Raw genomic sequence first — 20,092 nt, 5'->3', positions numbered from 1 at the left:
AGAATGTGACTATTCAATTATAATAAACATAAGTAAATGTAAATAAAAGAAAGCCAATATAACAGATCCAAAGCAGTATGACAAAACATGAATAGCACCAATAATATACAAGATACCGGTCAATTCTTGAGTACAGAACAATTCCAAAAAACTGCACAAAACATGCAAAATACAAAAAATACAAAAAGTACACAAACTGCACACAAACTCATGTTCGAGCAGTTGGAAATGAACACCAGAAAACATTCACTGGTAAGTATGTCCAGATGTCCCGGTTGTACAGTTTATTGTTTGTAAAAGCCCGTGAACAACAAATCTTCGTTGATTCCAATGGGGATTACACAGTTCAGATCGAAGATCCACTTGGATTCCGGCTTTAGGAGCTCAAGAGTGACATTACCACCCCCCATGTTCATCTGTACTGCTTCAAGTCCCAAAATCTTCGTGCCAGCCCATTGTAAATTATGTTCAGCCAAATAGTGCGCAGTCACAGAAGTCAGGGTTTTCCCTTTTTCCTTGTCCTTTTTTGCCGTAGTAATATTTGAGAAATGTTGCTGTATACGTCTCCTAAGCTCCTGTGTAGTTTGACCCACATACACTTTGGGGCATGGGCATACCAACGCTTAGATCAGGTTCCGAGACCTACAATTAAAGTAAGTCCTGGTGGGAGTCTGTGAAAACAAAGAAGGCACCATAATTTTTGCATCACCACTGGTAAAAGGGCAGAAACTGCAATTTCCACAGGGGAAAGTGCCCATCAATCTCACCCCTCTATTAAGTCTCGTGACCGGTCGCTGGAAATGACTGTGGCTCAGACGGTGGCTAAAACTCCTAGCCCTCCTGGTCACCAAATTTGGTTGGGAGGCAATATGGGGGAGAAGTTTTGATTCACTCTGTAGAATGCCCCAGTATTTGGACAGGATTCCCCGTAAGTCCCGCCACTGGTTGTTAAAGACTGTGATTATTCCCAAAGGTTTCTCGGTGGTCCTGGGCTTACCCTGTAAAAGTTCTTCCCTGCTACTGTTCTTAGCCACCGAGAACGCCCGGGAAATAACCCGCCTGGGGTAACCCCTCTCCCGAAACCGTGCAGTGAGCTCACGAGAATGCATGGTAAAATCCCTTTGTTCACTGCAATTCCTCCTGACTCTATTAAAATGACCCTTTGGAATACCTTTTTTGAGATGCAAAGGGTGGAAGCTGTCGAAATGTAGAAGGCTGTTGGTAGCCGTAGGCTTTCGATATAGAGTAGTCAGAATTCTTTGTTCCTTCACCTGCAATGTTAAATCCAGGAACTCGATTGCAGTCTGAGAGTATTGTGATGTAAGATGAATATTCAATGGGTTATCATTGAGTGTGCTCACAAATTCTTTACACAGTTCCAGGGTGCCTGTCCAAATAAACACAATATCGTCAATATAGCGAAAATACCTAATGACGTGCTCAGAAAAATAATTCGAACAGAACACCCTTGTAGCCTCCCACCAACCCAAAAAGAGGTTGGCGTATGACGGGGCACAGCGAGCCTCCATAGCAGTGCCCCTTACTTGCCTGTAATAGACGCGATCAAAAATGAAATAGTTCTGATCCAAGACAAAGAGCAGTAAATCCAGAATGAACGAATCGTGTCCTCTATCACCTGTGGTGTTCAAGTCCAGAAAGTACGAGACAGCATGTATGCCCCATTCATGTCCAATGCACGTGTAAAGCGACTCCACATCCAGAGTGACAAGCCATGCCCCTGATGGAATTTCTAGATCCTGTAATTGTTGAATAAGGAATGTGGAGTCCTTCACATAAGACTTGAGAGACACAACTAAAGGCTGAAGGAAAAAATCAATATAAACACACGGCCTTTCCAATAACCCACCAATCCCAGAGACTATGGGCCTACCCGGTGGAACCTGTAAAGATTTGTGCACCTTAGGGAGCATATAGAAGGTAGGAGTCCTGGGATGGTGGTTGGTTAGAAATTCTCGTTCACGTTTGTTGATAATATTGCCTGTGTATGCAGCCTCCAACAATCGATTCAGTTTACCCTGAAAAACACAAGTGGGATCTGAAGGCAACACTTGATAACATTCTGTGTTCCCCAATTGTCGCATGGCTTCACGTGTATAAAGATCAACCGGCCAAATCACCAAATTGCCTCCTTTATCCGCTTCACGGATGACAAAATCCCTATTGGAACCCAATTTAGTGAGAATAGCCTGGTCACGTTGACTAATATTTCTCCCCCTACTTGGATCCAACTTAAGGTCATGTACCTCACTGCACACTGCATTAAAGAAACTCTGTACCGCCGGGAACAGGGTAAACGGGGGAGTCGCTTGTGAGGGAAGCCTACCGGTAAACTTTCTTCTGGGCTGGCACCCTTCACCCTCATCTAGGAGGTCAAGAAGATCCCTTAGGACAAGTCTGTCGGCCATGGGCAGTTCATCTATAGCCGAGGGACGATGATAGAGTAGTTTAAAGGTGAGCTGTCTGCAGAACAGGTAGACATCCTTGACGAAAGTAAATTTGTCAAGCCCACTGGTAGGGCAGAAAGAGAGACCCTTTTGCAACAACATAGTCTCTCGTTCCGATAACACATAGTCAGACAAATTAATAATCTGCAACTTACCAGTGGTATGTACTGGATCCATTATTAGCGTCTCCTGTTCTGCCGCGTCTCCCTCTTGTGTCGGGGCAACCATGCTTTGCGGTTCCGGACACGCCTCTGTTGGAACACGTCTCCTCCTCCGACCCCTCCTCCTACGCCTTCGTTGTCGCTTTGTTCCGAGGATAAAAAACCATCACTGGAGGGTATGTCCGATGCACTGGCCACAATACTCTCAGCCTGCTCCGGCCTATATCCAGGCCTCCTGTTGCCCTTATGTGTCCACTTAAAGGCACGACCATTTTTGAAGTCTATCTGATCTCTCTTAAATTTCTGTCTCTTCTTGATGGTAATTTCTTTTTCAAAACTATCAAGGGTGTTTTTGAGCTGCCCCTGAAAAGGCTCCACTAATGATTTATGATCAAAGCCATTCAATTTACCTTCATGTATTTGAAGTTTATCCTTCAGAGACCTCAAAACCTCCTGATCATGTTCAATCAACATGTCCACAATAATGAAAGAGCATTTGGACAAACCCGACTCCCAAGTTTTTTGGAACCCTACACAGGAGCTTAGGAGACGTATACAGCAACATTTCTCAAATATTACTACGGCAAAAAAGGACAAGGAAAAAGGGAAAACCCTGACTTCTGTGGCTGCGCACTATTTGGCTGAACATAATTCACAATGGGCTGGCACGAAGATTTTGGGACTTGAAGCAGTACAGATGAACATGAGGGGTGGTAATGTCACTCTTGAGCTCCTAAAGCGGGAATCCAAGTGGATCTTCGATCTGAACTGTGTAATCCCCATTGGAATCAACGAAGATTTGTTGTTCACGGGCTTTTACAAACAATAAACTGTACAACCGGGACATCTGGACATACTTACCAGTGAATGTCTTCTGGTGTTCATTTCCAACTGCTCGAACATGAGTTTGTGTGCAGTTTGTGTACTTTTTGTATTTTTTGTATTTTGCATGTTTTGTGCAGTTTGTGGAATTGTTCTGTACTCAAGAATTGACCGGTATCTTGTATATTATTGGTGCTATTCATGTTTTGTCATACTGCTTTGGATCTGTTATATTGGCTTTCTTTTATTTACATTTACTTATGTTTATTATAATTGAATAGTCACATACTTGTATATATTAATTGGTGAATGTATTAATATATAATCTTTTTTGCCTTTTCCTCATGGTTTCTAGGTATTTGTATACATCATGCCATTCCTTTACAGGTCAGCTCTAGGTGGTTTCAGGGTTTACCACAAACCAGTTTTTGTAGCTGGGCTGTTAACTTCTTCTTCCCTTTTGCCCGTTTTTGCCAGGCTCCATATATACTTCATTTTTTACCATGTATACTATTCTATGCTACAACTGTTACTTTCTTTTTCTACAATTTCTTGCGCGCTTGCGCAAATACACCTAATGCACTTGTTGCCAGGACGACCATGAGCGGAGCTCACACTTCCGCTCTTGGACGCCGGCGCATGCGCATTTTATACACGCCGGGCCCGGCATGTGTAATCGCCATTTCACTTACTCCATGCGGCGTTCTCTGCCGCTTCACAGCTGTTCACGGTATGTTATTATTTTCTTATATAAGCTGGGGGCTGGATTCACAGGCACTACCCCTGATGAAGCCACCTTAGTGTGGCGACACGCGTCGGGTGTCTGCTGCCCGCATTTTTTCCTCAGGGCACACATGCCTGTTTGGGCCTGTCTTATTTTGGGGCCCATGGGCTACTTAAACATTTGAGGTCCGTTGTTTCATGTCTTTGGCTACAGATACATTACGTGGTGGGTATAGCACTTCTCATTATAGTCCTGTTTTATAGTACTTGCATCATTGGTCTTATGTTTATGCCTCTTTGGCTTATCTTTTGCATTTACAGGTACTATGGTGCACCACCACATTAAGATTACTATAGCATGATAGTCAGGACACTGTTGGGCACATAGTGTGCCTGTGTATTTCGGCCAGTTCTTGGGACTATCAGGGCTGGTCATCAGTAGCCACCCTATTGTGGTTCAAGCCATTTTGCACACATGGGCATGTGTATTTAACCCTGTTTGGGTCTGTGCGGGTCTTTTGCCTCATTCAGGGCTCTTGTTATTGTGGGAGTTTTGTTATCTCCTTGTTTTAAATGTTTTTAAGTGTGTTTTGCCTTTTTGCTTATATGTATTTAATAAAGCTGTGAATTTGTATTTACATGGTGGTGACTCCCATTTTGTTAGGCTTACCTTTTTCTTTTGTTATTGTCTCAAGTTTCTGAGCCACCTTGCACACATGCAGCATTACTGTCGTACAAGGTGGCTGTAAAACGTAGAAACGTGGGGGAGGGGGGACAGGTTCCCTTCAATTTCAGTTCTTGTGTCTGCGTGGCTGTTGCAGGACACGTTGCTGGCTGCACAGCAGGGGAACAGCTGGCGGTGCTGAACCCCACTGACACATTGGCTGGTGTTTTTCTCTGTGCAGCTAGCACATCTGGGCCCCAACTGGAGGTGTTAGAGCCCAGGGTCAGCAGGAGGAGGAGAAGGAGCAGAGTGTAGGCCGAAGCCTGCACTGGCGGCAGCTTTGGGTCTGTTGTGCCTGCGTGGCTGTTGCAGGACACGTTGCCGGCTGCACAGCAGGGGAACAGCTGGCGTTGCTGAACCCCACTGACACTTTGGCTGGTGTTTTTCTCTGTGCAGCTAGCACATCTGGGCCCCAACTGGCAGTGTTAGAGCCCAGGGTCAGCAGGAGGAGGACAGGGGGAGCGGAGTGTAGGCCGAAGCCTAATTGAACCAATTTCAAAGGTAACCTTTAACCCCCCCTCAGGTGTTCCAAACTAGAAGAGCCACAGCTTATGCAGCAGTAGTGCTGCTCAAGTCAAAGGTTGCTCTTTTAATTTTGCTCCTTGCACACGCTGAAAGGAACACGTATAACATTTAGGCCCTTACACAGTCAAACTGATTTTGAGGCGTGAGTTCCCTTCGTAAAGAGACGCAGTACAGCTGGCAAAAATGCCACCTTGGTGCTTTGCGCGGCCTCCTGAACATCGTTATTTGTTGGACAGGAGTCTGCGCTGTCGTGTTATCCCTTGGCCTTGCGCTGTTAGCGCTGCCCATCTTCTAACATCATTTAATGTCGGCCGTTGCAGTTTGCGATGACCATGAATCCCAGCCCCGCAGTGTCTTAACATTGTTAAAACACTGCGGGGCTGGGATTCATGGCCTCGAGCAGTACATATGTTCGCCTCTCTCTTGGGTTCTTACACCCGCTTCAGACTATGAGGCGTCAGCTGATCCCTTATCGCAAGCCACGGCCATGAAGACGCACAGTCCGAAGAAGGCGGAAGGAGATGAGGGACAGGCGAAGAAATGCACGGTTCATGCCCGTCAATCACACCCTCGCAGTCCAAATAAATAAGACACCGAGGGGCGTTGTGTGGGGCAAGGCAGCCGCAGAGGCGCAGGCAGCCAAACAATGATGCCAGAAGACGGGCAGCGCTACCAAGGAGCTTGTTGCGTGTCAATACAAAGGAAAATCACACCTGAGGGACGTTTTAATGGTCGCAGAGGACTCATTTTAGACGTGTTCAGTTCAACATGGGCAAGGAGAATAAGTTTCTGAGCCACCTTGCACACATGCAGCATTACTGCCGTACAAGGTGGCTGTAAAACATAGAAACACCTGGGGGAGGGGGGACAGGTTTCCTTCAATTTCAGCTCTTGTGTCTGCGTGGCTGTTGCAGGACACGTTGCCGGCTACACAGCAGGGGAACAGCTGGCGATGCTGAACCCCACTGACACTTTGGCTGGTGTTTTTCTCTGTGCAGCTAGCAGTACCGGGCACCAACTGGCGGTGTTAGAGCCCAGGGTCAGCAGGAGGAGAGGGAGCAGAGTGTAGGCCGAAGCCTAATTGAACCGATTTCAAAGGTAACCTTTAACCCCCCCTCAGGGGTTACAAACTACAAGAGCCACAGCTTGGGCAGCAGTAATGCTGCACAAGTCTAAGGTTGCTCTTTTAATTATGCTCCTTTCACACGCAGAAAGAAACATGTATAACATTTAGGCCCTTAAGCAGTCAAACTGTTTTGGAGGCGTGAGTTCCCTTCGTAATGAGACGCAGCACAGCTAGCAAAAATCCCACCTTGGTGCTTGGCGCGGCCTCCTGAGCGTCGTTATTTGCTGTACAGGAGTCTGCGCTGTCGTGTTATCCCTTGGCCTTGCGCTGTTAGCGCTGCCCGTCTTCTGACATCATTTCTTGTCGGCCGGTGCGGTTCGCGTTGACCATGAATCCTAGCCCCGCAGTGTCTTAACATTGTTAAAACACTGCGGGGCTGGGATTCCTGGCCTGGCGCAGTACATATGTTCGCCTCTCACACTCGGGTCCTTACACCTGCTTCAGACTGTGCGGCGTCAGCTGATCCGTTGTCGCACGCCACAGCCATGAAGCCGCACAGTCTGAAGAAGGCGGAAGGAGATGAGGGACAGGCGAACATATGCACTGCTGATGCCCATCAATCACACCCTCGCAGTCCAAATAAATAAGACACCGAGGGGCGTTGTGTGGGTCACGGCGGCCGCAGAGGCGCAGGCAGCCAAACAATGATGCCAGAAGATGGTCAGCGCTACCAAGGGGGTTGCAACGTGTCATTACAAAGGAAAGTCACACCTCAGGGACGGTTTAATGGTCACAGAGGACACATTTTAGACGTGTTCAGTTCCACGTGTGCAAGGGGAGTAAGTTTATGAGCCACCTTGCACACATGCAGCATTACTGCTGTACAACGTGGCTGTGAAACATAAAAACGCCTGGGGGAGGGGGGACAGGTTCCCTTCAATTTCAGTTCTTGTGTTTGCGTGACTGTTGCAGGACACGTTGCCGGCTACACAGCAGGGGAACAGCTGGCGGTGCTGAACCCCACTGACACTTTGGCTGGTGTTTTTCTCTGTGCAGCCAGCACATCTGGGCCCCAACTGGCGGTGTCAGAGCCCAGGGTCAGCAGGAGGAGGAGAGGGAGCAGAGTGTAGGCCGAAGCCTGCACTGGAGCATGTTGAAAGGGAACCTTTAACCCCCCCCCCAGGCGTTTGTAGCTGAAAGAGCCATCGTGTACAGAACTAATGCTGGAAAAGGTAAACTTAGCTCTTTTAATTATGGTCCTTGCACATGCTGAACCTAACACTTATGAAAAGTGTCCCCTCCTACCGTGATACCGTCCGGTAGGTGGAACTTTCCTTTGTGATGTGAAGCAGCACAGCCGTCATTCTCATCCCCTTGGCGCCGTGCGCCGCCTCCTCAGCGTTGTTTGAATCAGTCCCGGAGCCTGCGCTGTTAGGTTAGCCCTTGGCCATGCACACATTTTGCGCTGCCCGTCTTCTGACATCATTTGGTGTCAGACTGGCTGCGCCTGTGCGGCTGCGCTGGCCGAGATCCCGCCTCGCAGTGTCGTCTAATGTAATCCCACCGCGGGCCTGGGATCCATGGCCATGCGCAGTGCATATCCTCGCCTCTCACTCCCCTCCCTACGGCTTCTTCAGACTGTGCGGTGTCACGGCCGTGGCATGCTATTAGGGACCAGCTGACACCGCACAGTCTGAAGAAGCCGTAGGGAGATGAGTGAGAGGTGGAGGTTCAGATATGCACTGCGCATGTCCATGGATCTCAGGCCCCCAGTGGGATTAAATCAGAAGACACTACGAGGCGGGATCTCGTCCAGCGCGGCCGCACAGGCTCAGCCAGCCTGACACCAAATGATGTCAGAAGACGGGCAGCGCAAAATGTGTGCATGGCCAAGGGCTAACCTAACAGCGCAGGCTCCGGGACTGACTCAAACAACGCTGAGGAGGCGGCGCATGGCGCCAAGGGGGTAAGAATGACGGCTGTGCTGCTTCACATCACAAAGGAAAGTTCCACCTACCGGACGGTATCACGGTAGGAGGGGACACATTTCATAAGTGTTAGGTTCAGCATGTGCAAGGAGCACCACGAAAAGAGGCACTTTTTCCCTCTGCATCATTACCGCTGCACAAGGTGGCTCCTTCAGTAACAAACGCCTGGGGGGGGGACAGGTACCCTTAAATTTAACTTGTTGTGCCTGCATGGCGGTCGCAGTACACGTTGCCGTATACACAGCAGGGGAACAGCTGGCGGTGCTGAACACCCCTAAAACATTGGCGAGGTGTTTGGCTCTGTGCGGACAGCACTTCTGGACAGCAACTAGCGGTGTTGGAGCCCAGGGACAGGAGGAGGAGGAGGTGGAGGAGATAGGAGGGATTGCCACACACACAGCTGGGGAACAGCTGACGTTACTGAACCCCAATAACAGAGGAGGGACTGTTGGGACTGTGCGTACAGCACTACCAGGCAACAACTAGCGGTGTTGGAGCCCAGGGACAGGAGGAGGAGGAGGTGGAGGAGATAGGAGGGATTGCCACACACACAGCTGGGGAACAGCTGACGTTACTGAACCCCAATAACAGAGGAGGGACTGTTGGGACTGTGCGTACAGCACTACCAGGCAACAACTAGCGGTGTTGGAGCCCAGGGACAGGAGGAGGAGGAGGAGGTGGAGGAGATAGGAGGGATTGCCACACACACAGCAGGGGAACAGCTGACGTGACTGAACCCCAATAACAGAGGAGGGACTGTTGGGACTGTGCGTTCAGATATGCACTGCACATGTCCATGGATCTCAGGCCCCCAGTGGGATTAAATCAGAAGACACTACGAGGCGGGATCTCGTCCAGCGCGGCCGCACAGGCTCAGCCAGCCTGACACCAAATGATGTCAGAAGACGGGCAGCGCAAAATGTGTGCATGGCCAAGGGCTAACCTAACAGCGCAGGCTCCGGGACTGACTCAAACAACGCTGAGGAGGCGGCGCATGGCGCCAAGGGGGTAAGAATGACGGCTGTGCTGCTTCACATCACAAAGGAAAGTTCCACCTACCGGACGGTATCACGGTAGGAGGGGACACATTTCATAAGTGTTAGGTACAGCATGTGCAAGGAGCACCACGAAAAGAGGCACTTTTTCCCTTTGCATCATTACCGCTGCACAAGGTGGCTCCTTCAGTAACAAACGCCTGGGGGGGAGGGACAGGTACCCTTAAATTTAACTTGTTGTGCCTGCATGGCGGTCGCAGTACACGTTGCCGTATACACAGCAGGGGAACAGCTGGCGGTGCTGAACCCCACTAACACATTGGCGAGGTGTTTGGCTCTGTGCGGACAGCACTTCTGGACAGCAACTAGCAGTGTTGGAGCCCAGGGACAGGAGGAGGAGGAGGAGGTGGAGGAGATAGGAGGGATTGCCACACACACAGCTGGGGAACAGCTGACGTTACTGAACCCCAATAACAGAGGAGGGACTGTTGGGACTGTGCGTACAGCACTACCAGGCAACAACTAGCGGTGTTGGAGCCCAGGGACAGGAGGAGGAGGAGGTGGAGGAGATAGGAGGGATTGCCACACACACAGCTGGGGAACAGCTGACGTTACTGAACCCCAATAACAGAGGAGGGACTGTTGGGACTGTGCGTACAGCACTACCAGGCAACAACTAGCGGTGTTGGAGCCCAGGGACAGGAGGAGGAGGAGGAGGTGGAGGAGATAGGAGGGATTGCCACACACACAGCAGGGGAACAGCTGACGTGACTGAACCCCAATAACAGAGGAGGGACTGTTGGGACTGTGCGTTCAGATATGCACTGCGCATGTCCATGGATCTCAGGCCCCCAGTGGGATTAAATCAGAAGACACTACGAGGCGGGATCTCGTCCAGCGCGGCCGCACAGGCTCAGCCAGCCTGACACCAAATGATGTCAGAAGACGGGCAGCGCAAAATGTGTGCATGGCCAAGGGCTAACCTAACAGCGCAGGCTCCGGGACTGACTCAAACAACGCTGAGGAGGCGGCGCATGGCGCCAAGGGGGTATGAATGACGGCTGTGCTGCTTCACATCACAAAGGAAAGTTCCACCTACCGGACGGTATCACGGTAGGAGGGGACACATTTCATAAGTGTTAGGTTCAGCATGTGCAAGGAGCACCACGAAAAGAGGCACTTTTTCCCTTTGCATCATTACCGCTGCACAAGGTGGCTCCTTCAGTAACAAACGCCTGGGGGGGGGGGACAGGTACCCTTAAATTTAACTTGTTGTGTCTGCATGGCAGTCGCAGTACACGTTGCCGTATACACAGCAGGGAAACAGCTGGCGGTGCTGAACCCCACTAACACATTGGCGAGGTGTTTGGCTCTGTGCGGACAGCACTTCTGGACAGCAACTAGCGGTGTTGGAGCCCAGGGACAGGAGGAGGAGGAGGAGGTGGAGGAGATAGGAGGGATTGCCACACACACAGCTGGGGAACAGCTGACGTTACTGAACCCCAATAACAGAGGAGGGACTGTTGGGACTGTGCGTACAGCACTACCAGGCAACAACTAGCGGTGTTGGAGCCCAGGGACAGGAGGAGGAGGAGGTGGAGGAGATAGGAGGGATTGCCACACACACAGCTGGGGAACAGCTGACGTTACTGAACCCCAATAACAGAGGAGGGACTGTTGGGACTGTGCGTACAGCACTACCAGGCAACAACTAGCGGTGTTGGAGCCCAGGGACAGGAGGAGGAGGAGGAGGTGGAGGAGATAGGAGGGATTGCCACACACACAGCAGGGGAACAGCTGACATTACTGAACCCCAATAACAGAGGAGGGACTGTTGGGACTGTGCGTACAGCACTACCAGGCAACAACTAGCGGTGTTGGAGCCCAGGGACAGGAGGAGGAGGAGGTGGGGGAGATAGGAGGGATTGCCACACACACAGCTGGGGAACAGCTGACATTACTGAACCCCAATAACAGAGGAGGGACTGTTGACTGTGCGTACAGCACTTCCGGACAGCAACTAGCTGTGTTGGAGCCCAGGGACAGGAGGAGGAGGAGAGGGTGGGGGAGATAGGAGGGATTGCCACACACACAGCAGGGGAACAGTTGACATTACTGAACCCCAATAACAGAGGAGTGACTGTTGACTGTGCGTACAGCACTTCTGGACAGCAACTAGCGGTGTTGGAGCCCAGGGACAGGAGGAGGAGGAGGAGGTGGAGGAGATAGGAGGGATTGCCACACACACAGCTGGGGAACAGCTGACGTTACTGAACCCCAATAACAGAGGAGGGACTGTTGGGACTGTGCGTACAGCACTACCAGGCAACAACTAGTGGTGTTGGAGCCCAGGGACAGGAGGAGGAGGAGGAGGTGGAGGAGATAGGAGGGATTGCCACACACACAGCTGGGGAACAGCTGACGTTACTGAACCCCAATAACAGAGGAGGGACTGTTGGGACTGTGCGTACAGCACTACCAGGCAACAACTAGCGGTGTTGGAGCCCAGGGACAGAAGGAGAAGGAGGAGGTGGAGGAGATAGGAGGGATTGCCACACACACAGCAGGGGAACAGCTGACATTACTAAACCCCAATAACCGAGGAGTGACTGTTGACTGTGCGTACAGCACTTCTGGACAACAACTAGCGGTGTTGGAGCCCAGGGACAGGAGGAGGAGGAGGAGGTGGGGGAGATAGGAGGGATTGCCACACACACAGCAGGGGAACAGCTGACATTACTGAACCCCAATAACAGAGGAGTGACTGTTGACTGTGCGTACAGCACTTCTGGACAGCAACTAGCGGTGTTGGAGCCCAGGGACAGGAGGAGGAGGAGGTGGAGGAGATAGGAGGGATTGCCACACACACAGCTGGGGAACAGCTGACGTTACTGAACCCCAATAACAGAGGAGGGACTGTTGGGACTGTGCTTACAGCACTACCAGGCAACAACTAGCGGTGTTGGAGCCCAGGGACAGCAGGAGAAGCAGAGGAACACAATGTAGGCCGAAGCCTGATTGGAGAAAGTCGAAAGGGAACCTTTAACCCCCCCCCCCAAGGTGTTTGTAGCTGAAAGAGCCAGCTTGTGCAGCACAAAAGATGCAAAAGGAAAAGGTGGCTCTTTTCATTATGCTCCTTGCAAACACACAACTAAACACTTATAAAATGTGTCCCCTGAAACCGTGAGACCGTCCCGGAGGTGGGACTTTCCTTCGTAATATGACGCAGCACAGCTGTCATTCCTACCCCCTTGGCGCCGTGCCCCGGCTCCTCAGCGTTGTTTGAATCTGTCACGGAGCCTGCGCTGTTATGTTATCCCTTGGCCAGGCACACTTAGCGCTGCCCATCTTCTGACATCATTTGGTGTCAGGCTGGCTGCGCCTGTGCGGCCGCGCTGGACGAGATCCCGCCTCGCAGTGTCGTCTAATGTAATCCCACCGCGGGCCTGGGATCCGTGGCCATGCGCAGTGCATATCCTCGCCTTTCACTCCCCTCCCTATGGCTTCTTCAGACTGTGCGGCGTCACGGCCGTGGCATGCTATTAGGGATCAGCTGACGGCGCATAGTCTGAAGAAGGCGTAGGGAGATGAGTGAGAGGTGGAGGTTCAGATATGCACTGCGCATGTCCATGGATCTCAGGCCCCCAGTGGGATGAAATCAGAAGACAATGCGAGGCGGGCTCTCGGCCAGCGCGGCCGCACAGGCGCAGCCAGCCTGACACCAAATGATGTCAGAAGATGGGCAGCGCTAAGTGTGCCTGGCCAAGGGATAACATAACAGCGCAGGCTCCGGGACAGATTTAAACAATGCTGAGGAGCCGGGGCACGGCGCCAAGGGGGTAGGAATGACAGCTGTGCTGCGTCATATTACGAAGGAAAGTCCCACCTCCGGGACGGTTTTACGGTATCAGTGGACACATTTTATAAGTGTTAAGTTCTGCGTGTGCAAGGAGCTAAACAAAAATAGCTACCTTTTCCTTGTGCAGCATTACTGCTGCACAAGGTGTCTCTTTCAGTAACAAACGCCTTGGGGGGGGGGGTCAGGTTCCCTTACATTTCAGTTGTTGTGTCAGCGTGGCGGTCGCAGGACACATTGCAGGCTGCACAGCTGGAGATCAGCTGACGTTACTGAAACCCAATAACACTGGGTCGTATGTTTTGACTGTGCAGACGGCACTTCTGAGCCTCAACTGGCGGTGTTGGAGCCCAGGAATTTAAGTTCAGGTGGTAGAAAGATGAACACAACAGGAGACCTGGATAACTTAGACAGTCACCTAATTATTTAATCAGGAAGAGGAGTGGCAAATTCCTGCGAGATCCAGGCCTTGTTCATTTTCAGGAAAGTAAGCCGGTCAACGTTATTGGAGGATAGTCGCATGCGACGGTCAGTTAGTACACCACCTGCAGCACTAAAGACGCATTCCGATAATACACTAGCCGCAGGGCAAGCCAGCACCTCCAATGCATACTGGCTTAGCTCTGGCCATGTATCCAGCTTTGAGACCCAAAACTTGAAAGGTAAAGAGCCGTCTGGGAGTACAGCAAGAGGGCAAGACATGTAGTCTGTCACCATCTGACGGAACCGTTGCCTCCTGCTGACTGGAGCCGTCTGTGATGCTGTTGACTTTTGTGGCGGGCACAGAAAACTGTGCCACAGTTGGGCCATACTGCTCTTGCCTTGGGCAGAGGCACTGCTTCTGCTCCCTCTTTGTGCAGAGCCTCCACCACTGCCTGGACGCACTGAGCTGCTTTGTAATGCACTAGCACTGCAGCACTTCTCTCACTTGGAATGGAGAAGATGATGGAATTCACCAGTGTGTCTTGGTACTCCCGCATTTTTCGCTCCCGGTTCAACGGTGTGATGAGGCTTTCTACGTTGTCCCGGTAGCGAGGATCGAGGAGGGTGAACACCCAATATTCAGACATGTTGAGAATGTGGGCGATGCGGCGGTCGTTTCTCAGGCACTGCAGCATGTAATCCACCATGTGCTGCAGACTGCCAACTGCCCAAGAAACGCTGTCCCCTGCTGGAGGCGTGATCTCTGCCCGCTCGTCATCACCCCACCCTCGCTGTACACACTGAGTACTGGACAATTGTGTAACTCCCTCCTCTGGACGGATGTCTTCCTCCTCCATTGACTCCTCCTCATCCTCCTCACAAACTGTCCCCTGCCTACGCGTTTGTGAGGAACCACGTGGCGCTGACTGTCCAGAAGATGATGGAAATGTTGAATCCTCATCCTCCACCTCTTCCACAACATCATCCCTTAGCGCTTGCAGTGATTTTTCAAGCAGGCAGATAAGGGGGACAGTGATGCTGACTAGTGCATCATCTGCACTCGCCATCCGCGTGGAATAATCGAAGGGACGCAAAACCTGGCAGACGTCATTCATAGTGGCCCACTCTGTGGTTGTGAAGTCTGTACAGCGCTGACTGCGACTTCTTTGCGCCTGAAGCAGCTGGTACTCCATTACAGCTTGCTGCTGCTCACACAACCGCTCCAACATATGTAACGTGGAATTCCACCTGATAGGTAGGTCACATATGATGCGATGTTCCGGCAGGTGGTGTCGGCGCTGCAGAGCCGCAATGCGCGCTTTTGCCGTGCTGGAACGCCGCAAGTGAGCACACTCTAGGCGGACCTTGTGCAGCAGTACATCAAGATCCGGATAGTCCCTCAAAAAACTCTGCACGACCAAATTGAGCACATGTGCCAGACATGGGATGTGAGTGAGGTTGCCGAGGCCCAGAGCTGCCACCATATTTCGGCCATTATCACACACTACCATGCCTGGCTGGAGATTCGCTGGCACAAACCACACATCGCTCTCCTGCTTGATGGCATTCCAGAGCTCCTGCGCTGTGTGGCTTCGATTCCCCAAAGAAATTAATTTCAAGACGGCCTGTTGACGTTTGGCCACGGCTGTGCTCATGTCGGTCGTAACAGGTAAACGTTCATCACGGGTCCATGTGGAGGTGGACTGTGACGGCTCCTGCAGCGATGATTCTGAGGAACTTGTGTAAGAGGAGGAGTCAATGCGTACAGAATGGATTCCTGCAATCCTTGGAGTGGGCAGGACACGTCCTGCGCCACTCGCACGATCTGTACCCGGCTCAACGACATTAACCCAATGGGCAGTGAGGGAAAGGTATCGCCCCTGTCCATGTTGACTGGTCCACGCATCGGTGGTGAGGTGGACCTTGCTACTGACGGCATTCAGTAGCGCGTGTTTTATGTGTCCCTCCACATGCTTGTGCAGGGCAGGGACGGCTTGCCTGCTGAAGTAAAAGCGGCTGGGCACATTGTACTGTGGGACTGTCAATGACATCAAGTCACGGAAGCTGTCAGTCTCCACCAGCCTGAATGACAGCATTTCCAGTGACAGAAGTTTGGCAATGCCTGCAGTAAGAGCCTGTGCTCGTGGGTGGTTTGACGAGAAAGGCCGCCTTTTCTCCCATGCCTGTACTACCGATGGCTGTAGACTGGGCTGGGAGTGTGTGGATGACTGGGAAATTGGTGCTGCGGGTGGAATTACAGCGGGTCTCTGGACAACAGGGCCAGAGGTTCTTCCACGGCGATCCTGGGAGGAAGCCGAACCAGCTGCGTGTGAGCTGGAGGAAGAGGCAACACGAGCTGAAGAGGTGGTAGCTGCCGCTGTTGGTTGGCCTAGCTCTTCAGTGTGTTTTTCTAACAACGCCGCGTGCCTGGTCCGCACATGTTTCCACATGTTGGAGGTATTGAGGCTGCTGACATTTCGACCTCTTTTGACTTTGTGATGACACACCTTGCATTTGACATAGCAAATGTCATCTGCAACTGTGTCAAAAAAGGCCCAGGCACTGCAAGTCTTGGGAGCGCCCTTTTTGGCTTTTGGAAGAGACATGCTCCTAACGGGTGCCAAAGCGGAGGCTGCAGGATCCGCAGTCTTCCCCCTCCCTCTCCCTCTTTGGGCCGTACGGGGAATCTCTTCCTCAGAGCTGCTCCCACCACCTTCCTGTCCCTCACGCCAAGATGGGTCAAGGACCTCATCATCTACACTACCCTCTGCCCCCAACTGCTCCTCCTGGGTAGTCTCAGCAGCAGAGCACGCACCAGAAAGTGGCACCTGAGTGTCATCATCAGCGGATGCGGCCTGCGATGTGGTGACCGGAAGCACTGGCCCACCCGCCTCTTCAGAGGAAGAGAGAAAAAGCTGTTGGGCATCACTGCACCCTGCCTCTTCTTCCATTTCTCCAATGCTGCTTGTCTGGCCCCCTGTTTCCAAGCCAAGAGATTCAGAGAACAGAAGTAGAGACGGCTCCTGTCCTGGGCTCTCTGTCTGCCTGGGCAATTTGGCAGGTGGTGAAGAGACAGATGGCTGCTCTCCAGTGCTCTGTGTCTGAGAGGATGTGGCACTAATTGAAGTTGATGCATTAGCTGCCATCCATCCGACAACGGCTTCAATTTGTTCTTCACGCAGCAGCGGTGTACGGCGCTCTGCGACAAAGCTGCGCATGAAGGACTGTTCCCTGGTGAAAGTGGGTGCTGATAAGTCACCGGTGCCCGCAGCAGGCACAGAATCCCCACGTCCTCTCCCTGCTCCGCGCCCACGCCCACGTGCCTTACTCACTGCCTTCTTCATCTTGGTTGACTGATAAAGATAAGCAGAAAAGTACTAAAGTCTTTGTGTGCTTATTCCTGAACAACTCCTAACAGGTATAAGAAACACTAATTTTATAAAGTGTGGACTAGACTTTAATATGAGCTAATGTGGCCTACACAAATGTTAAGTGGTGTCACTGGTGTGTTTGGTGAATTTTATTATTTATTTATTTTTTGGGGACTGAACTGACAACAGAGAGAGCTGCAGTCACACGGAGACCGTGCAGACAGCCGTAAACGGCGCTGCAAGGCCCCAAAACCCTCCTCTACGTTATCCTATGTAGTGTTTTTCCACAAGTTAGCTGGAGACGGGTGGAAAGACATTAATAGGAATTTTTTGAAAAAATGTGCAGCAGCCTGCACTACTTAAAACAAAAGGAAAATTGATTTTACGGTATGACGCAGTGAAGAACCCTGAGCTGGAGACAACCAGGCTATGGCTGCTCACAGACTACAGGGCGAGCTGCAGTCACACGGAGACCGTGCAGACAGCCGTAAACGGCGCTGCAAGGCCCAAAAACCCTCCTCTACTTTATCCTATGTAGTGTTTTTCCACAAGTTAGCTAGACACGGGTAGAAAGACACTAATAGGAATTTTTTGAAAAAATGTGCAGCAGCCTGCACTACTTAAAACAAAAGGAAAATTGATTTTACGGTATGACGCAGTGAAGAACCCTGAGCTGGAGACAACCAGGCTATGGCTGCTCACAGACTACAGGGCGAGCTGCAGTCACACGGAGACCGTGCAGACAGCTGTAAACGGCGCTGCAAGGCCCAAAAACCCTCCTCTACTTTATCCTATGTAGTGTTTTTCCACAAGTTAGCTGGAGACGGGTGGAAAGACACTAATAGGAATTTTTTGAAAAAATGTGCAGCAGCCTGCAGCAGCCTGCAATACTTAAAACAAAAGGAAAATTGATTTTACGGTATGACGCAGTGAAGAACCCTGAGCTGGAGACAACCAGGCTATGGCTGCTCACAGACTACAGGGCGAGCTGCAGTCACACGGAGACCGTGCAGACAGCCGTAAACGGCGCTGCAAGGCCCAAAAACCCTCCTCTACTTTATCCTATGTAGTGTTTTTCCACAAGTTAGCTGGAGACGGGTGGAAAGACACTAATAGGAATTTTTGGAAAAAATGAGCAGCAGACTACACTACTTGAAAAAAAACAAAAACAGTATGAGGCAATGAACCACCCTCCCTGAACTGAATACAACCAGCTATGGATGGCCTATGGCTGCACTCAGACTAGAGAGTGGGCTGCACTCACACACACACACACACACACACAGACCTTGCAGATTGCTGTGAAAACAGCGCTACAAGGCAAAAGCAAGGTGAATAGTAGGTGAACACAGCGGTTGCTAAATTAGACTTTGAAAAGCACAAAGAAGCAAATCGCTATCTCTAAACTGGCCCTCAGTCAGCAAACAGCGTCCTGTCACTAACTGAATTCACAGCAGAGTGAGCGCAAAATGGCGCCAGCGACTTTTAAACTGCATCATGACATCATTTCAGCAGCCAATCACAGCCATGCCAGTAGTTTCATGCCCTCCATGCTGAACAGGATGTGCCCACACTTGGAATCATTCTCATTGGCTGAATTTGTGCAGTTTGAATCTGGGAACTTCCGATTCCGGTATCCGATACGCGGCAAGTATCGGATCTCGGTATCGGAATTCCGATACCGCTAAGTATCGGCCGATACCCGATACTTGCGGTATCGGAATGCTCAACACTAATGATGAACCTAATTCTGTGGATCATGCTGAAAAAACCTTGTTGGCCCTGTGTCAATGGTCAAGAAGCGGCAGAATCGTATTGCCAAGAATTTAGAAAATGGTCTGTGCTTACTAATTGGAATGAGGATGCTTTGGCGGCAATTTTCAGAAAGGGTCTTTCTGAATCTGTTAAAGATGTTATGGTGGGGTTCCCCACGCCTGCAGGTCTGAGTGATTCTATGTCTCTGGTCATTCAAATTGACCGGCGCTTGCGTGAGCGCAGAGTTGTGCACACTATGGCGTTGTCTAGCGAGCGGAGTCCTGAGCCAATGCAGTGTGATAGGATTGTGTCTCGAGCTGAACGCCAAGGATTCAGACGTCAGAATAGGTTGTGCTTTTACTGCGGTGATTCTGCTCATGTTATTTCTGATTGCCCTAAGCGTGCCAAGAGAATCGCTAATTCTGTTACCATCAGTACTGTACAACCTAAATTTCTGTTACCTGTGACCCTGATCTGCTCATTATCGTCAGTTTCTGTCATGGCATTTGTGGATTCAGGCGCTGCTTTAAATTTAATGGACTTAGAATTTGCCAGGCGTTGTGGTTTTCCCTTGCAGCCTTTGCAGAGTCCTATCACTTTGAGGGGCATTGATGCTACACCATTGGCTAAAAATAAACCTCAGTTTTGGACACAATTAACCATGTGCATGGCGCCAACCCATCAGGAAGATTGTCGTTTCCTGGTGTTGCATAATTTGCATGATGCTATTGTGCTGGGGTTTCCATGGTTACAGGTACATAATCCTGTGTTGGATTGGAAATCTATGTATGTGACTAGTTGGGGTTGTCAGGGGGTTCATGATGACGTTCCTCTGATGTCAATTTCCTCCTCCCCTCTTCTGAAATTCCTGAGTTCCTGTCAGATTTCCAGGATGTTTCGATGAGCCCAAGGCCAGTTCCCTTCCACCGCATAGGGACTGTGATTGTGCTATTGACTTGATTCCAGGCTGTAAGTTCCCTAAGGGCCGACTTTTCAACCTGTCTGTGCCTGAACATGCCGCCATGCAGAGTTATGTTAAGGAGTCTTTGGAGAAGGGACATATTCGGCCATCTTCTTCTCCATTGGGAGCAGGTTTTTTTTTTGTTGCCAAGAAGGATGGCTCCTTGAGACCCTGTATTGATTATCGCCTCTTGAGTAAGATCACGGTCAAATTCCAATACCCTTTGCCTTTGCTTTCTGATTTGTTTGCCAGGATTA

This window comes from Ranitomeya variabilis, chromosome 2 (assembly GCF_051348905.1).
Source record: "Ranitomeya variabilis isolate aRanVar5 chromosome 2, aRanVar5.hap1, whole genome shotgun sequence".
Lineage (NCBI taxonomy): Eukaryota > Metazoa > Chordata > Amphibia > Anura > Dendrobatidae > Ranitomeya > Ranitomeya variabilis.
The sequence above is the reverse complement of the archived record's forward strand: the minus strand, read 5'-3'. Positions refer to the sequence as shown.